The sequence below is a fragment of the Babylonia areolata genome, chromosome 34 (genome assembly GCF_041734735.1).
Source record: "Babylonia areolata isolate BAREFJ2019XMU chromosome 34, ASM4173473v1, whole genome shotgun sequence".
In the NCBI taxonomy this organism is placed as follows: domain Eukaryota; kingdom Metazoa; phylum Mollusca; class Gastropoda; order Neogastropoda; family Buccinidae; genus Babylonia; species Babylonia areolata.
In genome coordinates this window covers 2663548-2672803 of record NC_134909.1, presented here as the reverse complement: position 1 = coordinate 2672803, position 9256 = coordinate 2663548, and the positions used below count along the sequence as shown (strand labels likewise).

Genomic DNA, 9256 nt, shown 5'->3' with positions numbered 1-9256 from the left:
ACAAACACAGACACTTCACCCCCCCTCCCCGAACCTTAACACACAGATTCACTTCATCCCCCCCCTCCCCCATCCTTAACACACAGATTCACTTCATCCCCCCCCCTCCCCCATCCTTAACACACAGATTCACTTCATCCCCCCCTCCTCCCCCAACCTTAACACACAGATTCACTTCATCCCCCCCCTCCCCCAACCTTAACACACAGATTCACTTCATCCCCCCCTCCCCTCCCCCAACCTTAACACACAGATTCACTTCATCGCCCCCCTCCCCCAACCTTAACACACAGATTCACTTCATCCCCCCCCTCCCCCAACCTTAAGACACACAGATTCACTTCATCCCCCCCCTCCCCCAACCTTAAGACACACAGATTCACTTCATCCCCCCCCCCTCCCCCAACCTTAACGCACAGATTCACTTCATCCCCCCCCCCTCCCCCATCCTTAACACACAGATTCACTTCATCCCCCCCTCCTCCCCCAACCTTAACACACAGATTCACTTCATCCCCCCCCCTCCCCCAACCTTAACACACAGATTCACTTCATCCCCCCCTCCACCCTCCCCCAACCTTAACACACAGATTCACTTCATCGCCCCCCCTCCCCCAACCTTAACACACAGATTCACTTCATCCCCCCCCTCCCCCAACCTTAAGACACACAGATTCACTTCATCCCCCCCCTCCCCCAACCTTAAGACACACAGATTCACTTCATCCCCCCCCCCCTCCCCCAACCTTAACGCACAGATTCACTTCACCCCCCCTACCTTAACGCACACAGATTCACTTCATCCCCCCCCTCCCCCAACCTTAACACACAGATTCACTTCATCCCCCCCCCTCCCCAAACCTTAACACACAGATTCACTTCATCCCCACCCCTCCCCCAACCTTAACACACACAGATTCACTTCATCCCCCCCTCCCCTCCCCCAACCTTAACACACACAGATTCACTTCATCCCCCCCCCTCCCCCAAACTTAACACACACAGATTCACTTCATCCCCCCCCCTCCCCCAACCTTAACACACACAGATTCACTTCACCCCCCCCTCCCCCAACCTTAACACACAGATTCACTTCATCCCCCCCCCCCTCCCCCAACCTTAACACACACAGATTCACTTCATCCCCCCCCTCCCCCAACCTTAACGAACACAGATTCACTTCATCCCCCCCTCCCCCTCCCCCAACCTTAACACACACAGATTCACTTCATCCCCCCCCCTCCCCCAACCTTAACGCACACAGATTCACTTCATCCCCCCCCCTCCCCCAACCTTAACACACACAGATTCACTTCTTCCCCCCCCCTCCCCCAACCTTAACACACACAGATTCACTTCATCCCCCCCCCTCCCCCAACCTTAACACACACAGATTCACTTCATCCCCCCCCTCCCCCAACCTTAACACACACAGATTCACTTCATCCCCCCCTCCCCCAACCTTAACACAAACAGATTCACTTCATCCCCCCCCCTCCCCCAACCTTAACACACACAGATTCACTTCATCCCCCCCCCTCCCCCAACCTTAACACACAGATTCACTTCCCCCCCTCCCCCAACCTTAACGCACACAGATTCACTTCACCCCCCCCTCCCCCCTCCCCCAACCTTAACACACACAGATTCACTTCATCCCCCCCCCCTCCCCCAACCTTAACACACAGATTCACTTCCCCCCCCTCCCCCAACCTTAACACACACAGATTCACTTCACCCCCCCCTCCCCCAACCTTAACACACACAGATTCACTTCACCCCGTCCACCCTCCACCCCCTCCGCAACCCCCACACACCTCTTCACTACACTCCGACACACATTTTAATTTATTCACTTCACGCGCAGTGCGCGCGCGTCGACTGGTTAATGAGCCATGCTTCCTGACGGAAAATCAAAGGGTGCTGGGGGTGGGAAGAAGGGGGTGGGGGGGGTGGGGTGGGGGTGGGGGGGGGGTGAGGCAGGGGGAAGGGGGAGGGGAAGGGGGAAAGCAGGGGTGAGGGTGGTAGTCAATCGCTGATGGTGAAACAAGGCATGTGGGACCTGTGGAGTTTGATGGGTATCTGGTTGTGTGGGTGGGGGTGGGGAGGGAGGTGGTAAGGGGAAGTGCTTTGTGAATTTGGCGGACTTGGGGAGGAGTGGGGGGCGGCGGGGGGGGAGGGGGGGGGGGCAGACAAAAAGAAGTAAAAAGCCGCGCGTGTGTCTGTCAGTGACAAGGACCACGACATGCAAATAAAATATAAAATCACGTCTACTAACTGTACAAATCAAAGGCGCATCCCACACTGCAGCTTCCATTTTCTCTCCAAACCCCCCTTCCTAAACCCGATCCATCATCGCCGAACTTCCCCCATAAATAATACACACCTCTGCAACGCTCTGGGCTCAACGTACTCGTCTTCACTTCACACCAAACGATTCACCCCCCCCCCCCCCCGACCCACCACACCCCTCTTGGATGCCGTCATTGCATTGTAGTGTGTTGAATTGCATTCATTGCATTCAGTGTATTGTATTGCATTACATGTATTGCATTCAGTGTATTGTATTGCATTCAGTGTATTGTATTCAGTGTATTGTATTGCATTCAGTGTATTACATTACATGTATTGTATCCAGTGTATTGTATTGCATTCAGTGTATTGCATTCAGTGTATTACATTACATGTATTGCATTCAGTGTATTACATTACATGCATTGCATTCAGTGTGTTGTATTGCATTCAGTGTATTGCATTACATGTATTGTATTCAGTGTATTGTATTGCATTACATGTATTGCATTCAGTGTATTACATTACATGTATTGCATTCAGTGTATTGTATTGCATTACATGTATTGCATTCAGTGTATTGTATTGCATTACATGTATTGCATTCAGTGTATTGCATTACATGTATTGTATTCAGTTTGCTGTATTGCATTCAGTATATTGCATTACATGTATTGCATTCAGTGTGTTGTATTGCATTCAGTGTATTGCATTACATGTATTGTATTCAGTGTGTTGTACTGCATTCAGTGTATTGCATTACGTGTATTGTATTGCATTCAGTGTGTTGTATTGCATTACATGCATTGCATTCAGTGTATTGTATTGCATTACATGCATTGCATTCAGTGTGTTGTATTACATGTATTGTATTGCATTCAGTGTGTTGTATTGCATTACATGTATTGTATTCAGTGTATTGTAATGCATTGCATTCAGTGTATTGTATTGTATTACATGTATTGTATTCAGTGTATTGCATTACAGGTATTGCATTCAGTGTATTGTATTGCATTACATTCAGTGTATTGTATTGCATGTATTGTATTCAGTGTATTGCATTACATGTATTGTATTCAGTGTGTTGTATTGCATTACATGCATTGCATTCAGTGTATTGTATTGCATGTATTGTATTCAGTGTATTGTATTGCATTACATGTATTGCATTGTTGTGTAGTGTAGTGTAGTGAAGTGCAGTGCAGTGCAGTGTAATGTAATGTAGTACAGTGCAGTGTCACTCTCCTTCCAACCTAGGATGTCGTGTCGTGTCGTGCCGTGCCGTGTCGCGTCGTCATTGCGTCGCGTCGTGCTATGTCGTGTCACGTCGCGTCGTCGTCATGTCGTGTCGTGTCGTGTTGCCTCGTATCGCGTCGTGTTGTGTCGTTTCGTTGTCATGTCGCGTCGTATCGTATTGTGTCGTGTCATGTCGTCATTGTGTTGTGTCATCATTGTGTCCTGTCATGTCGTGTCGTAATTGTGTCGTGTCGTCATTGTGTCGTGTCGTCATTGTGTCCTGTCATGTGTCGTAATTGTGTCGTGTCGTCAGTGTCGTCATTGTGTCGTGTCGTGCCTGTTGTGCCGCTGTTGGTAAGCTGTGTAACCCAACGCGCTTCGTCAGGCCAGAAAAAGCGAAAAATGAAAAATCAAATAATAAAATATATATATATAAAGAAAAAACAACAACTGAACTCACTATTCTACAAGCACGCTATTTACTGTGTGAACTGCTGTGAAGCTGGGATGGAAACATCAAGGTGAATCAGCTGTGTAGTCTTTTGTTTGAACCTGTGTGGAATTCTAAAGCATGGTGGAATCCAGATATTGTATACAAGAACTAACTTCCAACGTCAGTTTTACCACACATGATTTGTTCGAAGCTCGTTGTGTGCAGTGGGAAGAAAGTACATACATCACATCAAACAAGGGCTGTGTGAAATGATTTCCGCCAGTGAAGAGGACCTGTTGAAAAGCGTCATACATTATGGAATGTTCGAGCCGATGTGGATTTTCAAGCTGCAAAGATTTTTTTGTCCATGGAAGTAAGGTAAGATGATTCTGCCCTCTCCTCCGCCTCCCCTTCAGAAACCCCCCTCCCGCATGACCCGCCCGCCCATTCCACCATCTCTCAACTGTTAATGTTTCAGCCAAAGTTTGTCATGCAACGTTTCATAGACTATCTCAAGTTAGTACCGTCTGCATTAACCTCTATTGATAACTGTCTGCAAACACCAGCCACATGAGACGGGACGATATCTCCGCGCTTTAGGGGTAACTGCATCGTCAACAGTTCAGCCAGACAATGAAGTACGCTTGCTTCCTTGTAAATGGCCACTGCCTGATGCGTGTTTGAAGCAATATAGATAAAAGATTATTTGTATTTATATAGCGCTGAAACTTGTGCAGAGACAAATCAAAGCGCTTTCACACCAGTCATTCACAATATCTCAGCAAGTTTTGGCTCGATTCTGATGCAGTTTTTTTCTCTCCAGTTTTCCACATAACGTCGACAATTTCAACCACGACAAAGTGATAGAAAACGAAAGTAATGATTTTGTAGATCAACTAGTTATCCCGATGATAATTACATGCTACATGGTATATCGACAGGAAGGGGGCGGGGTCGTGTTAGAAGCGAGTGTAGAATAAAACAAACAATTTCAGCTTGGAACCTTCGTTATGTTTTCATTTACTACGAAACCATCTGGACGAAAGCTTCAAGCTGAAAAATTGTTACTGTGAGCTTTTGTGTTGTAATATTGTGGTAGTATTTGTGGGTGTTTGGGTTGGAGGGTGTGTGTGGGGGAAGGGTGTGTGTGTGTGTGTGTGTGTGTGTGTGTGTGTGTGTGTGTGTGTGTGTGTGTGTGTGTGTGTGTTTCTGTATAAAACATGATAGTGGAGGAAAACAACATAACTGCATTTGGTTATTGTGTCTAATACATTTGGAAATATTTCAGCACCATTTCAACCAATAAACAGACGCGTTATTTCTTCCCTTTTTCCAAACTTTTCAGTCTGAGGGTCCCGGGTTCAATTCTCGGTCACGGCGCCTGGCAGGTAAGGGGTGGAGATCTGACGATCTCCCAGGTCGACATATGTGCAGATCTACTACCCGGTAGTGTGTACACATGCAGAAGATCAAATACGCATGTTAAAGATTCCGTAATCCATGTCAGCGTTCGGAGAGTTTTGGAAACAAAAACATACCCGGCATGCAAACCCCCCACGCCTCCTCACTCCCGAAAACGAACTATGGCTACCTATATGGCGAGGGGAACATTCATACACGTAAAACCCCACTCATGTACACGAGTGAACGTAGGAGTGCAGCCCACGAACGAAGAAGTGCTGTACTAGTTTGTACAGCAGCCTGGTAGAATGGTTCTGCGTTACTATTGTTTCTATTCAGTATTACTTCACGCATTCTGTTGTCTCAGGTGCAACTCGTGGTCCTCGCATTTGGAAGAAAACGCGTGGAAAATGTTTAACGGCAAATAAAAAATAAAATGGTAAACATGTCGATGATATAGCAAAGTGGGCGCGCGCGCGCGCTCACACACACACACACACGCGCGCGCGCACAAAAACACACACACCAACACACAGACATGCATACATACAGTCTGAGACAGACACAGACAGACACAAAAGAGCCCATAGTGGTGAAGGAGGAATTTCATGGAGAGCTGTCTTTTAAGTATTGTTCATACCAGTTATTCTTTTCAATGTGCTTTGTTAAATATCCATTTTGAAACGTACCTTAGTGTGCTCATCCATTTTAAGTTACATAATGTAATCATTTGATCTATTCAGTTGTTTTGTGACCTATTTGCTGTGCAGAACTGCAACAGACGAGGACAGTCTCCAGAGGAGACGCACCAGAATGGAGTGGACCCCTACAGCTGTGACCCAGGACACATGGGAAGCAGCCACACCTTCGTCATGTCCACACACACCCCCACACCCCCTCCCTCCACAAAGAAAACGATTCCCCATGACGGAGTTCAACGAATTTCTGCCGGTCATCACAGTTCCGCCTTGACAGAGTGACCTGTTTTGTGGTGGGTGAGGGTACAGGTCTGTGCCGTTTGTCCATGGAAGTTGGCTCACCGTACAAACGATGTGCTCGTCATTTACCATGACAGTGTCTGCAGGATGCACACTGTAAGACTGGCAGCAGAACGGCATCACGTACCGGCCTGGAGGCCCTGTGACCTTGTGAAGGGAACCTGGGGCCCAGTCAGGCCGTCTGGACAGCGGTGGTGTGGAGGGTAGTGGGTCAGGCGTCGTGTGTGGCAAGCATGGAACAGGAACCTTGAGAACTGTTTTGAAGAGGGAATATGGAACAGGAACCTTGAGAACTGTTGTGAAGAGGGAATATGGAACAGGAACCTTGAGAACTGTTTTGAAGAGGGAATATGGAACAGGAACCTTGAGAACTGTTTTGAAGAGGGAACATGGAACAGGAACCTTGAGAACTGTTTTGAAGAGGGAATATGGAACAGGAACCTTGAGAACTGTTTTGAAGAGGGAACATGGAACAGGAACCTTGAGAACTGTTTTGAAGAGGGAATATGGAACTGGAACCTTGAGAACTGTTTTGAAGAGGGAATATGGAACAGGAACCTTGAGAATTGTTTTGAAGAGGGAATATGGAACAGGAACCTTGAGAACTGTTTTGAAGAGGGAACATGGAACAGGAACCTTGAGAACTGTTTTGAAGAGGGAATATGGAACAGGAACCTTGAGAACTGTTTTGAAGAGGGAGGGGGTGGCGTCTAAAGATGTTTATTTTTGTTTCTCAGCTTGAGTTGAGGTACAATCTTGAAAGTTTGCACACTGTCACACTTGAATAGTAGTTTATTAATTTTTTGGGGAGCAAATCTGACAAAATAAAAAGTTATTGGCTGATGAACACATTTTTTTTAATAACGCTTTTGGGAACCACAACTGCTCCAAAGCTCCAATTTCTTATTTCATGTTATGGACTTGCCACATAATACAATGAGAAATTTTCAAATTTCTTGAAAATCAACTTCAGAAAGTTGAAAACGTGTATTTTTTTGGGGGGTATTTTTTCATTCGTCATATAGGTAACATTTCATTTTTTGCATGACAACTACACAAGCTAGAGTTTTGAGAATGTTTGTATTCAGCAACCATTTTCACATACACCTGCCAATTTTCATTCATTATCGCAACTCAAACTCATGATACGGAGTTCCTGAACAAGGACACGACTGTAAAAATGTAATTTTGAGAAAACCTATATATTCCTAAATATAATATATAAACTTATATTCAGTGAACAATACAGTACTACTATATTCCTTAACAAGTTAATGGTAACATTAAATTATGTAATAGTGATAACACTATATCCCATGACTAATTAATGCTAACACTATAATCTATGACTTATGCCAACATTATTATCCATTACTATTTAATACTAGCAACACTAATGTTCATGAATAATTCATGCTAACAATATATTCCATGACTATTTTCTTTTTAATCCTAAATATGAACCACCACATAATTCGCATTGAGCTCAATTGTATGGAGGGGAAGAAGGGAGGCCTGCTGCGAGCCAGCAAGCTGCCATCTTGCTAGAGGCTACTGCCTGCCGCAAACGCCTCTCCCTCTGAGTCTCTCTAATTAAGCTGGCAAATCTGTTGTGGTTGAAAATTACTTTGGTTTAAATGTATATAACTGAACAAGAGGGAGAGAGAAATTGGTTACTCAGCTGTAAAATGTTAAATGCGACGAAAATTTACAGGAGGGAGGGGGCAAAGAGAGAAAACGAGATAAAGGTGATCACACACACACACACACACACACACACACACACACACACACACACACACACAGAGTTTTCGGCTGTTGGTTTCTTGTTTGTTTTGTTGTCCTTGTTGTTTGTTGTTTTTTGTGGGACCTCTAACCTCCTAGCTAATTAGTCTCACTTTCTTTTCCCCCTCCTTTTCTTTGTCACACACACACTGACCATGTTTTTTTGGTGTCTGTTGTGGGGCCTACAAACTCCTATTTTTCCCACTTTGTTTTTTCCTCTATTTTGTTTTCTTTGTCTGCCTGTCTTTCTATTGGTGGACAACATTAGTCGACTAAGTGTGCAATTTACTACATGAACTTTGTCCAAGACAAAGCTGTTTTTTTAAACTTTTTCTTTTTCTTTTTAAAATTTGTTTATTTATTTGTTATTTTTCACTATTTCATCCTTATTTATCATTATTTCATTTTATTTAATTTTATTTCTATTTCCATTTATTTATAATTATTTTTTAAAAATATTCATTTACTTCTATTTCTTTTTCTTTCTCAGTTTTTTTTTTCTTAAAGGCCTGACTAAGCGCGTTGGGTTACGCTGCTGGTCAGGCATCTGCTTGGCACATATGGTGTGACGTATATGGATTTGTCCGAACGCAGTGACGACTGTTTGTCACAGTTGCTTTTATTATTATTATTATTATTATTATTATTATCATAGGTATCATTATTATTATTATGATTATTATGATTGTTATTATCATAGGTATTATTATTATTATTGTTGTAAAAATCATTATTAATTGTTATTGTCATCAACATTAATACTGTTAACATTATCATTAGTCGATTATTATTATCATTATGTTCAAGACTAAGAGGGAAACACACACACAGAGAGAGAGAGAGAGAGAGAGAGAGAGAGAGAGAGAGAGAGAGAGAGCTTGCTTTTTTCATATATAACAAATAGTACTTATTCTCATACCTATTGTCGCACTTTATTGACAAACCGAGATTAAACATTTTCATGAAAATGTCTACCCTCTACTACTGTCCAGCAGTGAAATGTACCTGCCAGCCTCCAGCAAGATTGAGAACCTGCCGCGCGTGGCCTGTTTATATAACCCTGTCTGCCAGTCCTTCCCTTTAATATCAGTGATAATTCGTGACTAATACT

At 44.1% G+C, this 9256-nt stretch overlaps 1 long non-coding RNA gene across 1 annotated transcript; it reads left to right on the top strand.

The window, feature by feature from the left end:
* The first annotated feature begins 4113 nt into the window (after window positions 1-4113).
* Window positions 4114-6906, top strand: LOC143277692 (uncharacterized). Its single transcript, XR_013053769.1, has 2 exons — window positions 4114-4339; window positions 6133-6906. It is a non-coding gene; the product is annotated as an uncharacterized LOC143277692 (long non-coding RNA).
* The last annotated feature ends 2350 nt before the right edge of the window (window positions 6907-9256 follow it).